The sequence below is a fragment of the Neovison vison genome, chromosome 4 (genome assembly GCF_020171115.1).
Source record: "Neovison vison isolate M4711 chromosome 4, ASM_NN_V1, whole genome shotgun sequence".
Lineage (NCBI taxonomy): Eukaryota > Metazoa > Chordata > Mammalia > Carnivora > Mustelidae > Neogale > Neogale vison.
This window is the reverse complement of record NC_058094.1, coordinates 187,411,607-187,435,418: the sequence shown is the minus strand read 5'-3', so window position 1 is coordinate 187,435,418 and position 23,812 is coordinate 187,411,607. Positions and strand designations below refer to the sequence as shown.

At 37.8% G+C, this 23,812-nt stretch overlaps 1 protein-coding gene across 3 annotated transcripts in view; it reads left to right on the top strand.

Moving 5' to 3' along the window:
* The window catches only part of NT5C3A (5'-nucleotidase, cytosolic IIIA), a 50,626-nt gene that overhangs the window by 8,525 nt on the left and 18,289 nt on the right, over positions 1 to 23,812 (top strand). Inside the window, exon 1 of one of the 3 annotated variants that reach the window (XM_044246340.1) lies at positions 21,879 to 21,940. The exons of the other annotated variants lie outside the window; for them this stretch is intronic. The gene's annotated coding sequence lies outside the window, so the exon portion shown is untranslated. Of the gene's footprint in view, positions 1 to 21,878; positions 21,941 to 23,812 lie in introns of those variants that run through there. 3 annotated transcript variants of the gene reach the window in all.

Genomic DNA, 23,812 nt, shown 5'->3' with positions numbered 1-23,812 from the left:
GGTTTGTTCTCTCTGGGCCTGCAAGGTATTTAAAGTTGACTTTCTCTGCTTTCACTATAACCTTATAATATGGGCACTTTTTAAATTAAATTATATTAAATTTTTTGGCACCCCACCCACCTCAGCCTGATTTTTTTTTTTTTTTTTGAGTGATTCATTCCATGTGGGCTCTTGCCTTTGAAGTCCCTCCATCTCAGGTGGTTAAGGGCCCAGGAGTCATGAAGCCAGTTCTCTCCATTTTCCTTTCCTTACCTTAGTAGGTCCCTGAATTAAACTGAAACAGAAAGATTCCTCATTTAACATCTATTACATAAATTTAACATTCTGTGAAATTTTTTTTAGATGTTAATCATTGTTATGAACTGAATTGTGACCCATCAAAGGTTCTCTTCACTGTACTGAGAATCAATTAAGAAATCAATTGACAGGGACGCCTGGGTGGCTCAGTGGGTTGAGATGCTGCCTTTGGCTCAGGTCATGATCCCAGTGTCCTGGGATCGAGTCCCGCATCGAGCTCCTTGCTCGGCAGGGAGCCTGCTTCTCTCTCTGCTTCTCTGCCTGCTTGTGTGCTCTCTCTCTCTCCTTCTCTCTGACAGATAAATAAATAAAATCTTAAAAAAAAAATCAATTGACAGAATAACAGGAGAAAATCAAATTTAATAGCATATGTATGGTAATCCACACAGACATGGAAGTTCTAAATACAGGGAAAATGAGGTCTATATGTCATTCTGAACTAAGGAGAAGGGAGGAGGGGCCTGGGACTTGACAGGAAGGGAATACATTCATAGAGCAGTAAGTAGAACTGATGTTTGCCCAGCTGTATAGATGGGTCACTGAGGAAAAATATATCTCTCCTTATTCTGGAAAGAACCCCACTTTAGAGTTCTTCTAAGTAGTTAAAGGATGGGCAAAAGTTTCTCTTGAGCCCACAGGGTCTTCATTGCCTCCAGCTCAAAATAATCTTCATGCCAGATTGTCCTACCTTGGGGTGTCCTGTCCTCAGCCCCTACATGCTTTTGAATGATAAGCAAACATTCCCATTTCTTGAGTCTCAGTCTCTATGTTCTGTGTATTCTGTGGCCAGTCAGCCCTGCCAGTGGGTGATATGACTTTCATCTAGTATTCACGGTGGACACTGGCCTCACTCTCTCTAGAAGCTCCCCCAAATTATCATTTCTTTTTTTTCCCCTCTTTCTTTCTTTCTTCCTTTCTTTCTTTCTTTCTCTTAGGATTTTATTTGTTTGAGAGAAAGAGCGAGGGGAGGGGCAGAAGGAGAGAGAGAGGAAGAAGCAGACTTCCAGCTGAGCAGGGAGCCCAGCACTGGGCTTAATCCCAGGACTCGGGGATCATGATGCCAGGGGAAGGCAGAGGCTTAACAGACTGAACCACCCAGGTGCCCCCATTTCTAATTTAAACACATCTCAACTTTTTACAAAATTATTTTTATTAACATATATTGTATTATTTGCCACAGGGGTACAGGTCTTTGTATTTATATTGTATTATTTGCCACAGGGGTACATCAGGCTTACACATTTCACAGCACTCACCACAGCCCATAGCTCTCCCCAATGTCCATAACCCAGCCACCCTGTACCTACCCCTCCCACCACCCAGCAGTCCTCATTTTGTTTTGTGAGATTAAGAATCTCTTATGGTTGGGACGCCTGGGTGGCTCAGTTGGTTGGACGACTGCCTTTGGCTCAGGTCATAATCCAGGAGTCCCAGGATCGAGTCCCGCATCGGGCTCCCAGCCCCACGGGGAGTCTGCTTCTCTCTCTGACCTTCTCCTCGATCATGCTCTCTCTCACTGTCTCTCTCTCAAATAATAAAATAAAATAAAATAAAATAAAATAAAAAGAATTTCTTATGGTTTGTCTCCCTCCAGATCCCATCTTGTTTCATTTTTTCCTTCCCATATCTCAACTTTTTATGGCTTCCTTATAAACACCAACAATTACTCTTATAAGTTGGTACTGCTTTTGAAACTTGAGTGAGTTTTCTTCCTGGAGATAATTTCTAACAAAAATGCATTCCTTTCTTCCATTTTAAGGTAACATTAGATGTTCTCTGGGTACTATACTGAGTAAGTGGAAAGCCCACTATTGAGTCTATATTTAGAAAAAGGAGGGGGCGGGGAACCAAGATTTAAATATGACTGCTTAAGTGGCTCAATGCTGTTATGCTGTTACACAGGCTTTTAAAAATATCTCTTTATCCCAACTTTAATTTATATCAGCACTCAGATTTATGACCTTTTAGGACCTGTTTTTAATTCATTTGTTTTGTAAAGCATATTCTCTGCAACTCATGTGGCATTTCCTGATGGTTTTTTATAAAGTAGCAATTTATACACTATCTTGTATTGTTTACTGTTATGTGTGTTCTTTAAGGGTCTAGGTTGGTACATATTTCTTTGTCTTTTATTTTAAGATTTTATTTATTTATGTGAGAGAGAGAGAGAGCATCCACATGGCGGGGGTGGTGGGGGGAGTGTTACAGTGAAGGGGTGGTGCAGTGGGGTAGGGGCAGAGGGAAAGGGAGGAGGACACCCCCTGACAAGGAGGGAGCCAGTTGTTGGGCTGGATCCCAACAACTGACCTGAGCCTAAGACAGACATTTAACCTACTGAGCCACCCAGATGCCCCTTTGTCTTTCTTATTAGTTGTACCTAGGAGAGAGACCCAAAATCAGTCTTTCATAAACAATAAACATCTTATTTTTCTAATATAAGGAGAGGTCCAAAAAATAGGCAGCTGATGGTTAATTAGGGAGTACAAGGATGTCAAGACAGAGGTCTTTGAAATTCTCTTGGCTTTTCTTGTAGTCACAAGATGGCAGTTGCAGTCCTGGCCAACATGTCCATCTGCCAGGGAGGTTGATACTCAATTCAGTAAAGCAGAACTTTCTTCTCACATGTCACTGGAGAGAACAGTGTCATATAGCCACCCTAACTGTGAAACTGAGGAGTTTTTTTGGCTGAGCAAATGGCCACCCTCCAACAAAATTGAGATTCTATTAGTAGAAAAGAAAGGGATGAATTAGGTAATAAGCAGTCTAATAGTCCATAGTCCCTATTCCTTTACCATATCCTATACTATAGTCCCTATTCCTTTTCCATATCATTTGCCATTCAGTAAATTCGTTTAATAGTTGATCAAATAAAAGCACATATATAGCATCTGATATTACTGGTGGTCATTTGGCTGGCAGAAAATAGAACATTCCAGCTGTTACAAGTCTTTGGTAATACAGCAAGACAGAATACAGACTCAGAATAGCTTTGCTCTTCTCCCCACCCCAAGCATAAAGATTTATTCCTTCACCACTAGTTCTTGAGACATCAGTGCTGCCTTCATACGTGCTAATGAGATTTAGAAGCTAGTGTCACAATTATGTGTCACAACTAGCTTAAAAGTTAGAGTCCTAATAATGTGAAATGTTGGGGTTTGAAGAGAATGGTCAGGAAAGGATTCTTGAGGGGCACCTGGGTGGCTTAGTTGGTTAAGTGGCTGCCTTTGGTTCAGGTCATGATCTCCGGGTCCTGGGATTGAGCCCCACAGCAGGGGTTCTGCTTCTTGCTCTCACTCTCCCTTTGAGCTCTCCCTCTCTTTGTTTCTCTCTCTCTCTCTAATAAATAAAAAAATCTGTTAAAAAAAAAAAAGAAAAAGTTCTTGAGATTTCTTCAGTGCAAAAAGGGTGGTTTTATTAAAGCACAGGGACAGAACCCACGGGCAGAAAGAGCTGCGCTGGGATTGTAAGGAGTGACTGATTATATACTCTCAAACTGGAAGGGGGTTAGGCATAGCGTAAGTCTCTGAGGAATTTGGAAGCTTGGGTTGTGATCGGGTCCTGGGATCGGGCCCCTCATTGGGCTCTCGGCTAGGCCAAGAGCCTGCTTCCCGCCACCCCCCGCCTGCCTCTCTTCCTGCTTGTGATCTCTCTCTGTCCAATAAATAAATCTTTAAAAAATATATATTTAAAAAAATGTGAGCGAGATCTCAAGGAAAGGATATGTGAAATTCAAAGGAATAGGAGATTACATTGGGTAATGTTTGATGGCTGTGGTGTTTGAAGGAGAACAATTATGATTGCTCAGTCTAAATAAAATATATTGTAAATTAAGGGGAAATATATTAAACTCTTAACATTGGCAAAGAATATGTTCAAGATCATCTTGAATCCCCAAATTTGCAAGTATGGAGTAACTTGTACCAGGCATATAACTTTGTCTTTTTTTTTGCAAATCACATTTGTCATGTTTTTTATGCATTATCCTTATTCAAGTTTAATCACATTTGCAGCTTCAACAAGTGTGAGCTCTTATCTAGTTAGCTGTTTTTAGGTTAGCCAGAATACTTCCTGAAATAGCAGGAGTTTTTACAACTTTTTTTTTTCTTTCTTTCTTTCTTTTTTTTTTTTAAAGAGTTTGTTTATTTATTTATTTGACAGAGAGAGAGACACACAGCGAGAGAGGGAACATAGCAGGGGGAGTGGGAGAGGGAGAAGCAGGCTTCCTGCCAAGCAGGGAGCCCGACATGGGACTCAATCCCAGGACCCTGGGATCATGACCTGAGCTGAAGGCAGAAGCTTAACGACTGAGCCACCCAGGCACCCCAAAGAAGTCTCTTTTCTAGGTAAAAATCATCACATCCTTAGATCTTTGACTTTAAGCTCTCCACGTGATTCCAATGAATGCTAAAGTTTGAGAACCATAGGAGTGCAGAATTCAAATTCTTGACACCAGCAAAATTATGAAGTTTACAAAATTTGTTTAAAAAAATCCAGTTTAATTGCTGACAAATAGTCAAAACTAGGGGCTGCGAAACGCTGCGTGGAAAGAGAAATCTGAGTCATGAGTATATAGAAAAATGGGCACTTTTGTTTATTCTGTTGGAAACATTATATACATTGATTAAATAAATTATAGTGCATTGCTTACACTGTGGTACGGTTAGTATAATAAAACATTATGCAACTTTGAAAACAAAGTAGGGGGGCCTGGGTGGTTCATTCGGCCAAGTGTCTGACTTCAGCTCATGTCATGATTGACATAGGAAAGGTGTTAGGGTTCCAAGCTGATGGCCAAGAAAGAATTCTTGGGACATCTTTGGAGCAAAATGGTTTATTTTATTTTTTTAATAGATTTTATTTATTTATTTGACAGAGAGAGACAGTGAGAGAGCGAACACAAGCAAGGGTAGTGGGAGAGGGAGAAACAGGCTTCCCATTGCACAGGGATCCCGATAGGGGGTTCAATCTCAGGACCCTGAGACCATGACCTGAACCGAAGGCAGATGCTTAACGACTGAGCCACCCAGGTGCCCCAAAATGGTGGTTTATTAAAGCACAGGGACAGGACCAGTGGGCAGAAAGAGCTGATCTGGGGTGATGAGGAGTGGTCCATTATATACTGGGAAGGGATTAGGGAGAGCGTAAGTCTCTAAGGAATTTTTGTGTTTTTTGTGGGTTTTTTTTTTCCTTTTTTTAAAAAATTTTTTTAAAATTTCTTTTCAGTGTTCCAGAATTCATTGTTTATGCACCACACCCAGTGCTCCATGAATATGTGCCCTCCATAATACCCACCACCAGGCTCACCCAATCTCCCACCCTTCCCCCGCCCCTCCAAAACTCAGATTGTTTTTCAGAGTCCACAGTCTCTCATGGTTCATCTCCCCCTTCCAATTTCCCCCATCTCCCTTCTCCTCTCCATCTCCCCATGTCCTCCGTGTTATTCCTTATGCTCCAAAAATAAGTGAAACCATATGATAATTGACTCTCTCTGCTTGACGTATTTCACTCAGCATAATCTCAGGAATTTTTGAAGCAAGGTTTCCAGACCTTGAAGGGCTAACTTTTATTAGGAAAAGGTCATTTATCGGGACGCCTGGGTGACTCAGCTGGTTAAGTGTCTGCCTTCAGGTTAGGTCATGATCCCAGGGTCTTGGGATCAAGTCCTACATCTGGCTCCTTGCTCAGTGGGGAGCCTGCTTCTCCCTCTGCCCCTCCCCCTGCTGGGTGCGTGCGTGCCCCCTTTCTCTCTCTCTCTCTGGCAAACAAATAAATAAAATCTTCAACAAAAAAAAAAAAGGAAAGAAAAGGTCATTTATTACTGTCTAACAAAACCTGAGCCATGAGACCCTTCCAGATGTATATCGGTGGGTCATATGCTTGGGGAGGTGATTGCCAACCTGTGTCTTTGGGGGGTTTAAAGATAAAGGAAATTTCTAAAGGAATTTTGGTATGTTAAAGTAGATTTACAGGATCTTGGGGATCAGACAAAGATTGCCTTTGCCCTTAACAGAGTGTTAACATCGAGGCAGCTGAATCTCTAAAGGAATGTCACTCTGCCTGTTTTAAGGACTTGTCAGTGGGCTGTAGGTAGCAAGGAAATTTAACAATTTTAGTTCTGCCTTTGTTTCCCACGTCAGTGAATTTAGGGTCCCGGGATTAGCCCTGTTTCAGGTTCCCCACTCAGTGGGGAGTCTGCTTGTCCCTCTCCCTCTGCTTCTCCCCCTGCTTGTGCTCACATGCATGCTCTCGCTCTCAAATAAATAAAATCTTTTATACATACAAGAAAGTAAATCAGAGTTAACATTTTAAAAAGTTCAAAAGATGGTAATTAAGGGGAAAAACACCATCTTTTGATGCATATGCATGTTGTGCTTGTGTGTCATTGGAAATTCTTTAAAAACTGCACTAGTAGCTGTTTGTAGTTATTACTAGGAATGGTAGAACTTGGGAGGATGAGACTGGAGAAGGAGACTTTACTGTTTCATCCTTTAATGTTTCGCACCGTTTGAAATAGCATGAGCATGTATATATATATAAAAAAAATTAATTGAAGCAACATTTTAAAAAGTATGTTGGGACCACATTGTAGAAACATCTGAATTGTCAGTAGTGGGGTGTTTGTAATTAATTTGCGGAGGAGACTTTGAGAGTGTTCTAGTTTTTTAAAAGTGGTAAGATCTGGAATGCATTTTAGTTGCTTAATCTGGTAGCTGAGTACACTTAATTAGCATAACTAGAATCAAGAGGCGAGGAACGTGAGGAAAAAACAATTTTCCCTCCACCTTTCTAAGTTCTGTGCTGGGGACCCTTTAACAAAAGATAGAATTAACAAGATAAAAGCAAGTTTTACTAACAAGTATACATGAGAGATGCCTTGGGAAAAGTAACTGTCTTATGTGGTTTGAAATTATACCATCTACAGTAATACACAAAAAGAAGGGCATGGAAGAGGCCTGTTGTTGGGTGGGAGGAGGAAAAACGTATTAAGCCTGAATAAGGATCGATAATGCAGATTTAAGTGCACTCCCTTCATTGATTTGAATTTGTGGTGCTTTCTTCATCTTTTTCTGCCTTCTCTTTTGGTACAGAAATGGAGAGGCACATAGACATGGAGATTTCCTTTACAAACGTAATTTCGCTGGTAAGAGGGAGCTTCTACTCTTTTCAGAGCTTCTCCTGTGTCTACTGTTTCTCCGAAATAATCAGCTCAAAATAATCCTCATGCCAAAAAGGCATATGTTGGGGTGGCATTCTGTCACTGCAGGAGCAGGAATTGAGATAAGCCCAGATTAAAGAGGATGAAGCCCTAGATTGCTATGGGAGCCAGAGAAAGAGGACAGAACATCCACGGATTGCAGAGGTGAAATCTGTAGGATTTGAAAGGGAACAGGATTTGTAACTCCAGAATATGCCATCTTCTTTTTTCTTTAACTAGAGATAGTACTTAAGATGATAGCTTGGCCCATTTTAGGGAGTCCCTCCATTTTCCTGGGTGTCTCCCATGTATTCAGGAGGGATGCATGTTACTAAATTTGTGTTTATTTTTCTCCTATTAATCTGTCTTCTGTTACAGGAGGATTTCAGTCAAGAACCTAGAACGGTAGAGAAAAAACTATTTTTCCTCCCCCATAGATTTTATAATTTTTGCAAAGTGTCTCAGATTATCCTTAATTCGTCATAGCAGTTTGAATGTTCCCTACGGTTTATGTTAAATCATTCCCATAGATCTCTCTTGTTTGCTTTTAAAGTAATTCAGACATCACATTATTTAGACTTACTGAATTAAGCCTCTAAAGAATCTTAAATCCCATTTTAATCCTCATTCTCTTTTAAATTAAGTGTTGTAATTTATCTCTATTTCTGGCACAGTAACTTATTTAAAATCTAATGTCAAACCTTACCTGAGGTTCCCCCAGCTTTAAAAACAGCATCAGGGAACTCTATCCAATTCCATTTTTGTGTCAGCAGGTGGCAGACTTGGTGCTTGGTGCTTGGTGCTTGGCTTGGTGCTAGATTTCTAAATTACCTTTCTTGTTTATGCATTTTAAAGTTCACTTTCTCACTGTCACTTCAGCCTGAGGGGAGAAGATTTTGTCACCCCACAGTGTGCCACTTTGGTATGTGGATTATTGGGAGCTGAAGACAAGAAGACTCAAAGGGGTCAGGAAGAACTTTTTACCTCCCTTTTACCTGCCTAAAAGATTTTAGAAAAGGAGCCTGTACCAGGAAGAGAACTACTACCAGAGATTACTCTTTTATCTGAGAGACTTACCTGCATGAAGGCAAACACTGCTCTTCTCATTTTCTTGGAATTTCCTTCCTCCCCTTTGAAGCCCCAGACCTCTCCTCCTTTCTCCTTAGCTCAGGATGATTTATAAGCCTCAATTGCCTGACTGCCTTTGAGTCTCTTATCTTTGTGGGTTCCCACATGTGTAAAATTAAGGATTTCTCTGTTAATCTGTCTTTTTATTGTGGGATGGATGGCCTCAGCAAAGACCATAGAAGGGTACAGGGAAAATTATTTTTCCTCCCCTAAAACCATTAATATATAAAATTTAAACCAACTGCCACAGTCTTTTGCTGTTATAGATTGAAATGCCATTGTCTATTTTTTTCCACATGTGTTATTTATCTTCCTCATTTTTCATGGTGCTAATAGATTATAGCGTTGTTTACTGGTTGATTGGAAGGTTGCTTAAGTTGTTTGGTAAGTTCCTGCTTGTGAGTGGGTGGAAACAGATAGTCACGTGTGGGTTGCCACAAGATCCTTCCTGTCCGCACTTTATCTCTGAAGCCTTGTCATGGCATAGCCCTCTCATTTATTTTACCTCAAATGCCCGACTCAGGGCCTGGGCTCAGAAGAACATCATCCCCCCACCAAATCATTATCTTTTTATACAGTCATCCCCCTGAACAGTTTATGTTTATCTAGATTTCTCTGTCACAGTGTTCTAAGGAATTAAGACACTGGCTCAGTTTTGATGGAGATAGGAAAAGTTTGAGAACCTGAGCATTACACATAGTGAAATGTTACAAAATAGAAACCCACTGAAGTCACATTAAGAAAATAAGGAGAAAGGAAAACAGGACTACACTGGGACTAGAACTAGAAAACGATTAGAAACTGATTCCCATTTGGGTTAGTTGGGCACTGCCCTATTATCCATTAACCAGGGAAAAGGAACTAAAAATTTGGGGTGTCTACTTATGGCCACATTCTCCGTGCATGACCTTATTAAATCCTTAAAAACACAGTCCAGCTGACAAATTGTCATAATTTTTATTTGTTTAGGATGTAGCTTAGTAAGTAGCAGAGCCAGACTCTGTCAGACTTTAGCTCTCTCTTAAAGAAAGCATGCTTCTCAGTTAGGAACAGTGATTAATGAAGTTGTATTGTGATGCTGATCTTTAAAAATTTATCTTGAAGTGCTGGGTGGCTCAGTGGGTTAAGTCTGCCTTTGGTTTAGGTCATGATCCCAGAGTCTCCGGATCAAGCCCCTCATCTAATTGTGCTTCCCCGCTCAGCGGGGAGTCTGCTTCTTCCTCTACCCCTCCCGGCTCTCATGCGCTCTCTCTCACTCTCTCAAATAAATAAATAAAACCTTTAAAAAATAATAAAATAAAAATTTTAAAAATAAAAATATTCTCTTTCCAAGCTAATTAAATGTTTTATTCTATTTCATTTTTTGTGCACAACTATGTACCATATATATGTATGTATGTTATATATGTATATATACTATGATGTATATATACAGAGATATACATGTGTATGTATATGGTTTTATCATATAGCCCTAGTTTTGGTAGGATGGGGAAATGTATCTAGCATTCCGTAATTATTCAGTTATTCTGTGCTTTTTAAGTATTGTGGCTTATCTAGTGAAGATAACTCCTTTAATAAATTACATAATTGATTATTTGAACTCTAAAGTATCTTGTAAGGAAATGAAGTTATACAATATATAATGTTTGAGAGTTTTGTAGTTGGTGAATCCTGGTTCTGATGCAGCCCTGCCATATTCCAATGGTTTAACCTTGGACAATTTCTAAGTCTCAGTTTTCAGTTCTCTGGACCGGAGAGGATTCACCTAAAAAAAATCTTCTGCCCCCTTCTTTCTTTCAGGGTGTTATATTAGGAATATTCTTAGTGTTTATATTTTTTATTTAGCTTACTTTTTAAAAATAATTATACTTTAGGAGAATTCCAGTAGTATGTTCTAAGTATCTATGTGGGTTATTAAGATTAAAAAAAAGATGATACGCATACAGTTTCAAATTGTTTACCACATAGTATTTATTCAGTAAATATTAATTCTTTTCTTCTCCTTTCTTGAAACAAAGCTATTCTTTTCCCAACTTTCTTTTATTTTTAAAATTTAGTTATTTTTACTTAAATTCAACTGAATGCATACAATGTATTATTAGCTTCAGAGGTAGAGGTCAGTGATTCATCAGTCTTACATAATACCAAGTGCTCAGTCACATGCCCTCCTTTATGCCTATCACCCAGTTACCCCATCCCTCACCCCCGCCACTTTAGAGTCTCATATTGCTTATCTCCCTCTCTGATTTCATCTTGTTTTATTTTTTCCTCTCTTCTCCTGTGATCCTCTGTTTTGTTTCTTAAATTCCACATGTCAGCAAGATCATGATAATTGTCTTTCTCTGATTGACTTATTTCGCTTAGCATATAACCCTCTAGTTCCATCCACATTGTTGCAAATGGCAAGATTTTTTGATGGCTGAGTAGTATTCCATTGTATATATATACCACATCTTCTTTTCTTTTTTTTTTTTTTAAATACCACATCTTCTATATCCATTCATCTGTTGGTGGATATCTGGGCTCTTTCCATAGTTTGGCTATTGTGGATGTTGCTGCTATGAACACTGGGGTGCTGGTGCCCCTTTGGATCACTACATTTGCGTCTTTGAGGTAAATACGCAACAGTGCAATTGCTGGGTCATAGGTTAGTTTTGTTTTCAACCCTTTGAGGAACCCCCATGCTGTTTTCCAGACCAGCTTTCTTTTAGACATGATGTTCTCTTATAAGAGATTCAGATTAAGTAATGATTTAACAGTTGTCTCTAAACAATATTTTCTTTGTACTCTCAGGTTTGGAGATAAAAGAAGAATGTCTAGTTAGAGCATCATACATCTTTAAAGTTAAAAAGATTGGGAATGGAGAGATATCCAGTATCCCAAATGTTGAGCAACAGTTTTATCTTTTTTAAAAAGATTTTATTTCTTTATATTAGAAAGTGAGAATATGAGCAGAGGGAGAGGGAAAAGCAGACTCCCCGCTGAGCACAGAGTCCAACATGGGGCTCCATCCCCGGACCCTGAGATCATAATCCCAGTTGAAGCTACCCTGGTGCCCCTGAGTAATGGTTTTTAACCTGAGTACCTAGCAGGGCCTAATCCCTGCCTGCCACTCTCATAATTTGTAGATGGTTAAATTGACCTGAGTACCATACGTAAAAGCTTGGCATATATAGTTATATCATTTTCAGTTACTGAAATTTAATTTTGCTGAGATCGTATGGGAAACATGGTTTTTTTGTAAAGGATAAAGTTTCTACATGCATTCAATTCATTTTTAATCCCTTCTAATACACTTAAAGCAAGCACAGATCATATGATTCAGTATAGATTTTTTAAAAATTTATTCATGGGACTCATGCATGTGGATTTCCAGTCATGTGACTCAGTTTTAGGGAAGTTTTAATAGTTAAGGACTACCTGTATTACAATACAACTTTTAGGAAAGAATTTCTTCCTTTTTATTTACCTATTTTAGGTTTCGTTTTTCTCTTGATTATTTTTTGTTTCTAATACAATACATGCTGATATAAAAATTACTAAATCTAGATAAACAAAAAGAAGTAATCTGCAATTTTCACCACCTTAAAAAAACATATTTTAGTAAGTGTACTCCATTCTTTGTCTATGCATATAACTATTAAGTATCATTTTTCCCAGCATGAGATCACACTGTAACATTGTTTTTAATAAGATTACTCACTTTTTTTAAAAAAAGATTTTTATTTATTTATGAGAGAGCGAGAGAGAGAGAGAGCGAGCGAGCGCGCGCGCACACAAGGGTGGGAGGGGCAGAGGGAGAAGCAGGCTCCCTGCTGAGCAGAGCTGAGGCAGGGCTCCATTCCAGGACCCTGAGATCATGACCTGAACTGAAGGCAGAGTTCCTCATTGTTGAACCTTTAGATTGTTCACCATTTTTCATTATGACAAATATGGGTCAGTAAACATTTGTGTTGCATCTGTGCAAGTCTAAGACTGTTTAAGTGGAATGCTGAGTCAAAGGGCATGTGCAAATCTAAAGTCTTTGAATGTGCTTCCAGCTTACCTTCTGAAAAGGTTTTACCAATTTACATTTCCACTAGCAGTATATACAAGTACCTTGCTCCCTGTTTTCCTGGCAATGGGTGTCATTTTTTCCCTTATTTTTGCCAAATGATAGGTTTTTTTCAAAGTATCTGTTACTTTTGAAATTTAACCTTTAAAAATAATTGGCCATTTATTTCCTTTTCTGAATTGTCTAAGTTCTTTTACTTGATTTGCAAGGACTTTTATAAAGTGTTTTTAACTGTAGAAATATGTTAAAGGGGCTTCTGGTGGCTCAGCGGGTTAAGCCTCCACCTTTGGCTTGGGTCATGATCTCAGGGTCTTGGGATTGAGCCCCGCATCGGGATCCCTGTTCAGCAAGGAGCCCGCTTCCCTCCTCTCTGTCTGCCTCTCTGCCTACTTGTGATCTCTCGCTTTCCTCTCTCTCTCTCTCTCTCTCTCTGTGTCAAATAAATAAATAAATAAAAATCTAAAAAAAAAAAAAAAGAAGTATCTTAGAAATATATTTTTCCAGGTTTGTTTTTTTGTTTTCACTTTCATTTTTGAGTAGTCTTTACATGGCTGCTCTTGATGCTGCTTCTTCTTTTTATTGAAGTATAGCTGACTACAATGTTACATGAGCTTTAGGTGTGCAACATAGTGATTCAGCAATTCTGCAGTTATTGGCCTTGAAAGTCTAGTCACCATTGGTCACCATACAAAGTTATTACAGTCTTACTGACCATATTCCCTGTGCTCTACCTTTCATCTCCATGATTTTGTTTTATAACTGGAAGTTTGTACTTCTTAATCCCCTTTATCTTTTTAGCCCCTTTCCCCACCCACCTAAATGGCTTCTTTAAACCATGGACTAATACTTTATAATGTTTTACAGAGCTTAATTTACACATTATGTAAATTATGATTTGACACATTATGACTTCATTTGGTATCCAGAGTGGGAAGAGAATATAGCATATTGTTTCGTTTGTGTTGCTTACTCATTAGTTTATCCTCCCAGAAAAAGAATGAGGAAGGCTACTCCAGAAAACACAGTAAGGTAGAATTTTGCCTCAGTAGATAATTTTCATTTTCAAGTCATAATTTTCATTTCATATTCATAATAATCATTTCATTTCATAATTTTCATTTCAAGTCATAAACATGACTTAACATATGCCATGTGCATTTTGTCAAAAGATATAGTAACATTATATACACTTATGTTTTCTTATATCTTGGGACATGTAACCTTTTAAAAATATTATTTGTTTCCTTTTGGGTATAATAATAGATTTATTACAGAAAATTTAGAAAATACCAAAGAGCATGAAGAAGAAAATAGAAGAAAATTCCTCAGTGGTGACTGTTAATTGAGTTTTATAATATATTTGATTCACCTCTGTTCAGTGATTATCTGTACCATTGAAATTAGTTTGTTACTGGTTCATTACTTAGGACTTTTAGATCTATATTCAAAAGTGAACTTAAGTTATGTTTCTTTTTGTACTATTTTTGCCAGGCTTTGTTTCAGGATTTTATACTAGTTAGTTTCATAAATGGAATTGGATAGCTTAACCTTTTTGTATATACTGTTAAAGAGTTTATCTAGCATGGGGCCATCTGTTCTTTAAAAGTTTGATAGAGTTCACCAGCATGACACCTGACCGTGAAAAGCACTTTGAAGTCCATTCTCTGATAAACCTATTTTTGTAAGTTCTATTCTGATGAGCACACATTCCCTCATTGGGCAGAATATATGTTACCAAGACTTTGCATAGGTTAAATTAAGTACTTTGGTTTAACATACTGAGTTTATTAATATTGAAGGGTGTTTCAAAAGGACTATATTTTGTGGTTTCTTCTATTTACATACTTTTAAAACTCAAGTTAGCACTTATCCTCCATGTAGTTTCATCTGATTCTTTGCTACAGGTTATTCGTTCATGAACTTGAATCTCTTTCCAAATAATTTACTTCATCATTTTCTTACCTTACTATTTTTTTTAAAGATTTTATTTAATTATTAGAAAGAGAAAGACAGAGAGAGAAAGAGCACGAGCAGGGAGGAGAGGCAGAAGGAGAGGGAGACGCAGTCTCCCTGCTGAGCAGGGTGCCTATGTGAGGCTCTATCCCAGGACCCTGCGATCATGACCTGAGCCGAAGCAGACACTTAACTGACAGAGCCACCCAGGTGCCCCATTTACCTTACTATTTTAAAAATGAGTTTATCCCGCATAGAAAAAAGAGGATAGTAAGCTAAGTCTTTGTACTCTCCATCTAGAGGTACTGGATATAATACACCAATAATAAAACCTTAAGTAGCATAACCATTTTTGCCATTTTTAATGTGACCCATACCAGTATAGCAATCCTAAACAATGCTATTTCTTTTTAACAGACAGAATGCTAACTGTATGATATGAAAGGAGTCCAAAATTAAAACAAAGTTTTTCTTATTCCATTTCAGACACAGAGATCCAGATATAATAAAATGGAAACAATTTCAGTGTAAGCATCTTGAAATATTAGAACATACTGCATTTGAGAGGAGAGCTAGGAAAGACTTCCTTCATTTATGATGTTGTCTTACATACGAGTTTCTTGAACTTGACCTACCTATTACAACATAAATGTCATTTCTTCTAAAAAAGTTTAAACTACAGAAGTTATTACCTTTAAAAAAATATAGGGATGCCTGGGTGGCTCAGTGGGTTAGGCCGCTGCCTTCAGCTCAGGTCATGATCTCAGGGTCCTGGGATCGAGTCCCACATCGGGCTCTCTGCTTGGCAGGGAGCCTACTTCCCTTCCTCTCTCTCTCTCTGCCTGCCTCTCCATCTACTTGTGATTTCTCTCTGTCAAATAAATAAATAAAATCTTAAAAAATATTTATTTATTTATTTATTTATTTATTTGACAGAGAGAGAGCGAGAGAGGGAACAGAAGCAAGGGAAGAGGGAGAGGGAGAAGCAGGCTTCCCACCAAGCAGGGAGCCTCATAGGGGACTTAGTCCCAGGACCCTGGGATCATGACCTGAGCCAAAGGCAGACGCCAAATGACTGAGCCACAAAGGCACCCCCAGTATTTTTACTTTTTAAGTTAAAAAGCTATAAACTATGTTTGTATCCTCATTTGAGTTTCTGAAAAATAAGTTACTCAATCCAAGATTGTTGCAGAGTTTTGAAGAAATGCATTGAGATTGGAACCATAGTTTCTCCTCAGTTTGCGTATATGTATACAAATTCATAAATGCAGCAGTCAGCTTCACTAACAGTCACTTAATACGATAAGTTTTTGAAATGATTTTAAGTGATAAGAGACTTACTGAAAATCTTTACTTCCTATTCATTTCTCCAAGATGTAATAATTCATTGTTCCATCTCTGTTTTTGCTCCTTAAACATTTAAAATCATATTCATATAACTGTAGGAAATAAAATGAGGGTTGCTGGAGGGGAGCTGGGTTGAGGGGATAGGGGTAACTGGGTGATGGGCATTAACGAGGGCCCATGATGTGATGAGCACTGGGTATTATATGCAACTGATGAATTAATTTATTAAACTCTGTCTCTGAAATTAATGATGTACTCTATGTTTGCTAATTGAATTTAAATTAAAAAACAATAAAAATAAAATCATACTCATATAAACATCAGTAGCATCTGTTCAGTTCTGTTTTGAACAGTCATAGTGCCAAAGTTAGTTGACTGTTGCCTTCTTTAGAGAAGTTTTAAGAGAAGTCAGTTGCCTAGATGGATGTTTTGGCATGTTTAAAAAAATCTTCCTATATGTATCATACAGCAATTACAACAATTAGCAGGAACAAGTTTTGCAAGAGTCCTTATAAAGTATTGCATCTCACCTCCTACTGAATGTTTTCCTTATATGATTTTATTGTTTTGTTTGGAATAATTTCCTAGGGTGTCAGTCAAGTTCGGATTGAAAAATACATTCCATAGCCAAGTAATAATTGGATTGTAGTAAGCTGAGCTAGTAGTTAAGTCTGAGGTTGGATAATTGAGAAATAAACTATCTTTAGTATAGGTTTTATATAGAACTATGAAGTGATTTCTTACACATACAACTATTAGTTAATGTAATATTTTTTTTAAAGATTTTATTCATTTATTTCACAGACAGAGATCACAACTAGGCAGAGAGGCAGGCAGAGAGAGAGGAAGGGAAGCACTCTCCCTGCCGAGCAGAGAGCCTGATGTGGGGCTCCATCCCAGGACCCTGGTATCATGACCTGAGCCGAAGGCAGAGGCTTTAACCCACTGAGTCACCCAGGCGCCCCGTTAATGTAATATTTTTATTCCCTTTACTTCCCTTGCCCCTGATTAAATGAACCAATTAATAAGTTACTAAGGTTTAAACTAATAGATTTTATTTTCTATGGGCTTTTTGTTGTTTTCATTATTTCGGAATTTTGAGAAACTTTTTCATGCAAAATATGAAGTGATCATTTTTAGTTTTTCAAGTTGATTGAATAATTGACAGTATCTAGAACGTTGTAACTCATTCCTCAGAAGTACAGTGGATATCTCTTTCTCCATTGGTAAAGACAGCCTGTTATAACGATGTTATAAGGAGAGAAAAATCTTCCAAAGATTTGATTCCTGTATGAGAACTTTTCTGCTCTTGGGTGTGTCAGTTGTAGGTGTAGCGTTTCCTTTCAGAGCTTTATGGGTGCTTTCTGCTTCTATGACCAAAAGTAAAGAAACTCCAAGGCAACAGGGGCCAGTAATTGAGTCCAGAGATCACAGATCATTGTGCTGCTAACAGAGCCTCCCTTTACAAATTCTTACTTCTAAATCCTTTATATTCCCTTTCAAAAACAAAACAAAAAACATTATCTTAGAGCTATTTGAAACAAAATTCATTTTCTTTTACTCAGTACTTTGCTTATATTTGTGTCCTTGTTCTTTTTTCTTGGCACAGTTTCAAAACATTATTCTTATTCACAGACATTTCTAGCCCTCCCATGTAAGTAATGTGTATATTATTGCCTAGAAACAGCATGATATATAAGAAAAAAAGTCACATAAGTAATAACTTCTCCAGACCTTAGGTTTCTTACCAGTAATAAGGGGAGAAGTATTATCTTTCTCTTAAGGCTTTACTGAATAAATAAAATGTATTGTCAGGGAATAAGAATATCCTGTCCCCTCAGGGTCCTTCTAGCTAGAATAAGAATCAAATTGACAGGAGACAGATTTACAGGAGAAAAATCACACTTAATAGCATACATATGGGGAATCCACAAATTCCAAAGACCATCAGGCAAAATGAGATATATGTCATTCTGCACTGAGGAGAAGATGGTGTAGGGGCCTGGGAATGCAGTCCTCAGAAAGAATGAAAAAGAGTAAATGTTTGGTAAACAAATATTGTTAGGTCACTTGGAAATGGTAGGATGAAATCAAAGAGGGCTTGCTAGGTTCTTCTCCATGGACTATACCTAATTCATAGCATAATGCAGTTATCTATGGCACTAGCTCTCTTCCTGGAGCAGGTCATTTATCTAAATTCTTTTTAGGCAGTTGTAGAGGGTGGGAGGGTGGGGGTAAGGAGCTTTTCCTAAATGTGCTGGGTCTTGCTTACTTTTAACTCAAAATAATTTTTATGCTAAAGTGAGCCATCTTGGGGCACCTGGATGGCTCAGTGAGTTAATCGGCTGCTTTCAGCTCAGGCCATGATCTCAGGGTTCTGGGATTGAGCCCCTCAATCAGAGAGGCTGCTGCTTCTTCTCCCTCTCACCCTACTCCCGCTCCTGCGCTCTCTCTTTCTAAAATAAATAAATAAAATCTTAAAAAATAAAAATAAAAAATAAAGTGAGCTATCTTAGGGCAGCGTGCCCTTGGTCCCATAGTATATAAAAGGCCATTGCATGCTTCTGGGATTCTGACAGGGTAGGAAAGTGCTTGAAAAATGTTAGTCCCTCCTGGAGGGACAGCCCACCAGGCATCCCATCCCACCCCAAGCGCTTATACACACTGGGTAGAATTGATCTTATGGGAAAAGTTCCCTGTAGGCAGGGAGCAATGCTCCGCTATTTCCTTTCTTCTCTCCTTAGGCTAGCAGAGCACAACGCTAGCAGAGCCAAAGACATCCTCTACCCCCTTGATAACATACTACCCATCTTTCTTTTCATGCTGTATTTTTTGTTTTGTTTTAGAACCAATTGGCTGGATTCCTTGTTCTGTCTCCACTGTAGAAATACTGTTTCATGTAATCCACTCATGATGTTGACTAGCTGCAGTTGTTTTACTTTTTTTTTTTTTCTGATTATGGACGTGGGTGATGCTACTACTGTAACATTTGTAATAAGCCATTTTTTGTTTCCCAAGGAACGTATTTTATAAACCTCAGAAAATAAAAATCACCCCTTACTCCCATCTAATACTGTCTTATATATTCTATTTTAGACTTTCCTATGCTTATATAAAGACTTTTGCCCCAAAATTGGACTCTTGCTGTAGATATTCTCATAACTTTTTCACTCAGTTGTAGATCATGTACTTCTGAGTATATCTGTAAATCTCGATCTCACAGAGCCTTGGTGTCCAGTAACATACAGACGTGGATTCTAAAGTCAGACCTGAGTTTGAATAATTTCTGCCACTTCTCAGCTACTGCCTTAATTTCTTCACCTGAAAAATGAGGATGATAATAGCACATACCTTCTAGGATTATGAGTATTATATGAGACGAAGTACGTCAAGTGTTAGAAGTACCTAACACATAGTAAACATACAATAAATTTTAGCTATATATAATAATCATTTTTGGGAACTGTATAATCTTACATTTTGTGTGTATACCATGATGTATTCACCTCTCTTATGTTAATGGACATTTAGATATTGGGCATTTAGGTTGATTACTGTTTCCCAGTATTATAAAACAAGTCTATGGGGTGCCTCGGTGGCTTGGTTGTTGAGCATCCCACTCTTGATCTCAGCTCAGGTCTTGATATCGGGGTCATGAGTTCGAGCTCTGTGTTGGCTCCACTCTGGCCATAGAGCCTACTTAAAAAAAAAAAAAAAAGTCTATAGAAGTCTATAGTATATATCTTTGCAACTAAATCTTTATGTACTGCCTTATTTCCTTAGGTTAAAGTCCTTAGGACATAAAACTGGTGTGTCAAGGGGAATGTATATTTTTGAAGCTTTATTTTTTTTTAAAGAGTTTATTTATTTATTTGACAGAGATCACTAGAGAGTGAGGCAGGTGGGGTGTAGGGAAGAAGCCTCCAGGCTGAGAGAGATGATGCAGGGAGAGCTGAGAGAGAGCCTGATGCAGGGCTCTACTCTAGGACCCCGGGATCATGACCGGAGCAGAAGGCAGAGGCTTTAACCCACTGAGCCACCCAGGCACTCCTGAAGCTTTTAATAGTAAGAACTCTTACTCCAGCATCCTTTGTTGTTCTTTTTTTTTTTTTAAGATTTCATTTATTTATTTGATGGAGAGAGAAATCACAAGTAAGCAGAGAGTCAGGCAGAGAGAGGGGGAGAAGCAGGCTCCCCGCTGAGCAGAGAGCCCAATGCAGGGCTCGATCTAGGACCCTGAGATCATGACCTGAGCCGAAGGCAGAGGCTCAACCCACTGAGCCACTCAGGCACCCCTCCTTTGTTGTTCTTGAGAATGACTTATCTTGAGTCATCTTTCTAAGTGATATCTTTAAAATTCTTATCATTGCTACCTATATTAATATATTACAGGACAGTTAAGTCATCATATTCATACATAATACAGGAGTATTTTCAAAAAGGATCACCTGGTGGACCTTGAGCCTCCTATAGTAAAGTATAAAAGATTTTCCTCATAAAAGAATGTTTTGTTGTGAATCTTCCATTTTATTAAAATAAGATAGTGCCAAATTTTTAACCTTTGGTAGATACCAAAGTTGGGTAATTTTTTACTGGCCTTTTAAAGAATCATTAAACATTTTTTGCATTGTTTTTAATAGAGCATACTACTTCACAAAGTTTGATTACTGAAATGCTGTGTGGGTTTGATTTCTCTTGAGCATAGCAGAGAGAAGGCAGATATAAAAGTTTATTTACGAAAGTGTAGCTTCCTCATGTTCCTAATGATAAAGCTTCCCAGAGGGCCCATAGCATAACTTATCTATCAGGCCCTGACATATGGTATTAGCATATTGCAATCCTGCTACTTGGGTTAAAAGCAAGACTGGTTCTCTTTAAAAATTAAAAATATTTTTCTTCATAACAGTTTGACTGTTTTTATTTGCAACAGAAAATTGACTTTTTAAAAAAAAATTTTTTAAGATTTTATTTATTTATTTGACATAGAGAGAGCAAGAGATCACAAGCAGGCAGAGGGAGAGGGGGAAGCAGACTCCTGCTGAGCAGAGAGCCCGATGTAGGGCTGGATCCCAGGACCCTGAGATCATGACCCAAGCCGAAGGCAGAGGCCCAACCCTCTAAGCCACCCAGGAGCCCCTTTTTTTCAAATTTTTAATCTTAAAAAGTAGTTTTCATTGTTTGTTTCAGGTCTCTTTAGCAAATAAAATTTACAGTGTAGGCGATATGAAGAAAAACATACAAATCACTTAAATCCCAGTGCCCTGCAGTAAAGGTTCTGAACAATCTAGTTACCACACTTACATGCATCATGTCTTTTCTCATGTGTCTTAAATGAGGTAATCTTTTTAAAATTGTGATAAAATACACACAACATAAAATTTGCCATTTTAACTACTTTTAAGTGTATGGTTTGTGGCCTTGAGTACACTGACATTGGGCAATGGTCACTACCATCCATCTCCAGAACTCTTTATTTTCCAAATTGAAACTTTGTACCCATTGAGCAGTGGCTCCCTATTCTCTCCCCCAGCCCCTAGCAACCACGACCTACTTTTTTTTTTAAACTTTTTATTGAACTATAATATTCATACAGAAAAATGCACATACCACAAGTACACTGACAGCCAAAAAACAGGATGAGGGAGTATTTTTAAGTGTTAATATGGAGGTTCTGTTTTTCTTCCCAGCACAAGTTGCCAGCTCTAATAGTTTTACCTTCTCTGAACTGTCACATTATCTCAGTTGATCATTTTCTGTAGACTGGCTGGTAACTAGCTCAGAGCTAGCAAGTGTCACCCGGAGCATAATAAAGCACTGTGTAGTAATGCGTCACAAGACCATTTTTGCATAGAGCTTAGCCAAGGCTTTTGGAACCGCCCTCGTTTGCACCTTGTACTATATTAGTACTTCTCAGACAGAAAGAATTTTCTTTCACTGGCGTAGCTTGTCCGGTTACCTTCAGGGTAAGTGAGTACAGTTCATGTAAACAAATAAGTTTCTCTGGGTTAATTACTTCGTTTGACTCTTTTTGGTTCAGGATCTTGTTGAAATTATAGGTATTTAAAAATACAGATTAAGGAAATAAAAATAGAGTAAAGCAGTATAATGTAAAACTTTACAGTTTGCAAAGATAGAACTATGTAAAACTTTGCAGTGTCTTGGGTCTTCTAAATTACAATTTAAAGCATCTAATTTCAAGAGCTTCTTGTTTCACATGTAAATGTTAAGAAAAAGCAAAGTATCCTCAGAAATCTCTTTTCAAAGGAAAAAGAAAAGCACTGTATGATCCAATTTTGTTGTTCATTTAGTTGCTCTGTGACTTAGTTTTGCTGATTACCACATGCTTTGTATCCCTAGGTCTAGGAACCATATATTATGCCTAGTATAAAGATAATGAACTTTTATTTTGTACTTATTTTATCTAAGATCTTAAGGAATAAGATTATACTGGTAATGTTTTATGAATCGATAAAAGCTGGATTACAGTCTCTAAGGTTTATAACAAATTGTATTTTGAAAATTAAGGTTCAAGCATATATTGCTATAAAACCTTAGAACGTTGTGGCTAACTTAGTTTTAAATAATTGAATTTGCCTTATTTTTTATAGTTTTGGTATTTGTTTTCTTTTTGTGTATGTGTGTGTGTTTTAGTCAGGAGAATTAGTTAATGCAGCAGACCATTTCTTAAAGTGGTTTACTTGGTTTTTATTGGCAGTCTATATCCAAGCCCCTGCATCTCTGGATATTGCTTCCCACCTATGCTCTTGTTCTAGGACAAATTCAAGGACAGAACTCAGAGTGCGCTAAGGGTAATCAGTATAAATTACTCAATTTCCATGTGCCTTGGTTTACTCAGCTTGAAAAATGCTATGTTAGGGTCATGGGGGTGGGGATCATATATGAATAAATTCCAAGTTCTGAAATTATGTATTTTCTTAAGTATCCATAAAATTCTTACTGAAAAGCCAAGGTTTACTATTTGAGAAAATTGGTATAAATTGCTAATTTTTAAAACACTAGCCTTTGAAATCTGTTTTTCCTCTCTTTTTTTCCTTCTATCTTCTTTTCTCCTTTATTTTTCCTTCTCTTCCCTTCACACCTCAGTTTGTTTTCTCTTTTCCCGAACAGGCTCAGGAAAGACCTAAGAATATTCAGTTTCATTTTTGTTTCATGTCTGTATCGAGAAAGTTTCACTTTCCAGTTTGTATATTTTTTTCACTGCTGCCTTAAAAATCTAATTGGGAAGAATTATTTAAATGCTCCAAGAAACTGATGTGCAATGCTACCAAAATAACAAACTTATTTTTCTTGTGCCAATCACCCTAAGAAAGTACCATTATTAAAAACCTAAGTAAGTTTAGGAAAAGCAATACAGGTTGCTGGAAAAGTGCAGCAAAAATGGATTCGTTCGGAAGTTTAACAGTTACTGTTACCCTGTCCATATTATAGTAATACTTGCCTTTTCCTATGTAAGTAGTATACAGTTTACCGTTCAAAATTTCATGAGTTTATTGTTGTGTTGTGTAAATGTTTCAGCAAGTATAACTGAAACAGAATCACAACTTTTTAAGCCAATGATATTGATTAACTCAATTTTTTCACTTTCCCATAAGACAGAGTCAAATGGGCCTTTAAAAATATTCAGTTTGCATTCAGATACTTTAAAACTTATATAAAGGCAAGTAATCATGTAGACATAGAAATTTTCAGTCATTGATTTGTCACTATCTTTTCAAGGTAAGGTTAATGATCTTAGAAGGAAATACCACAATCACAAAAACTTTTCAGTTATCAAGTTTGTGCTATTCCAGAGAAGTTCTTACCTCTTGCTTCAG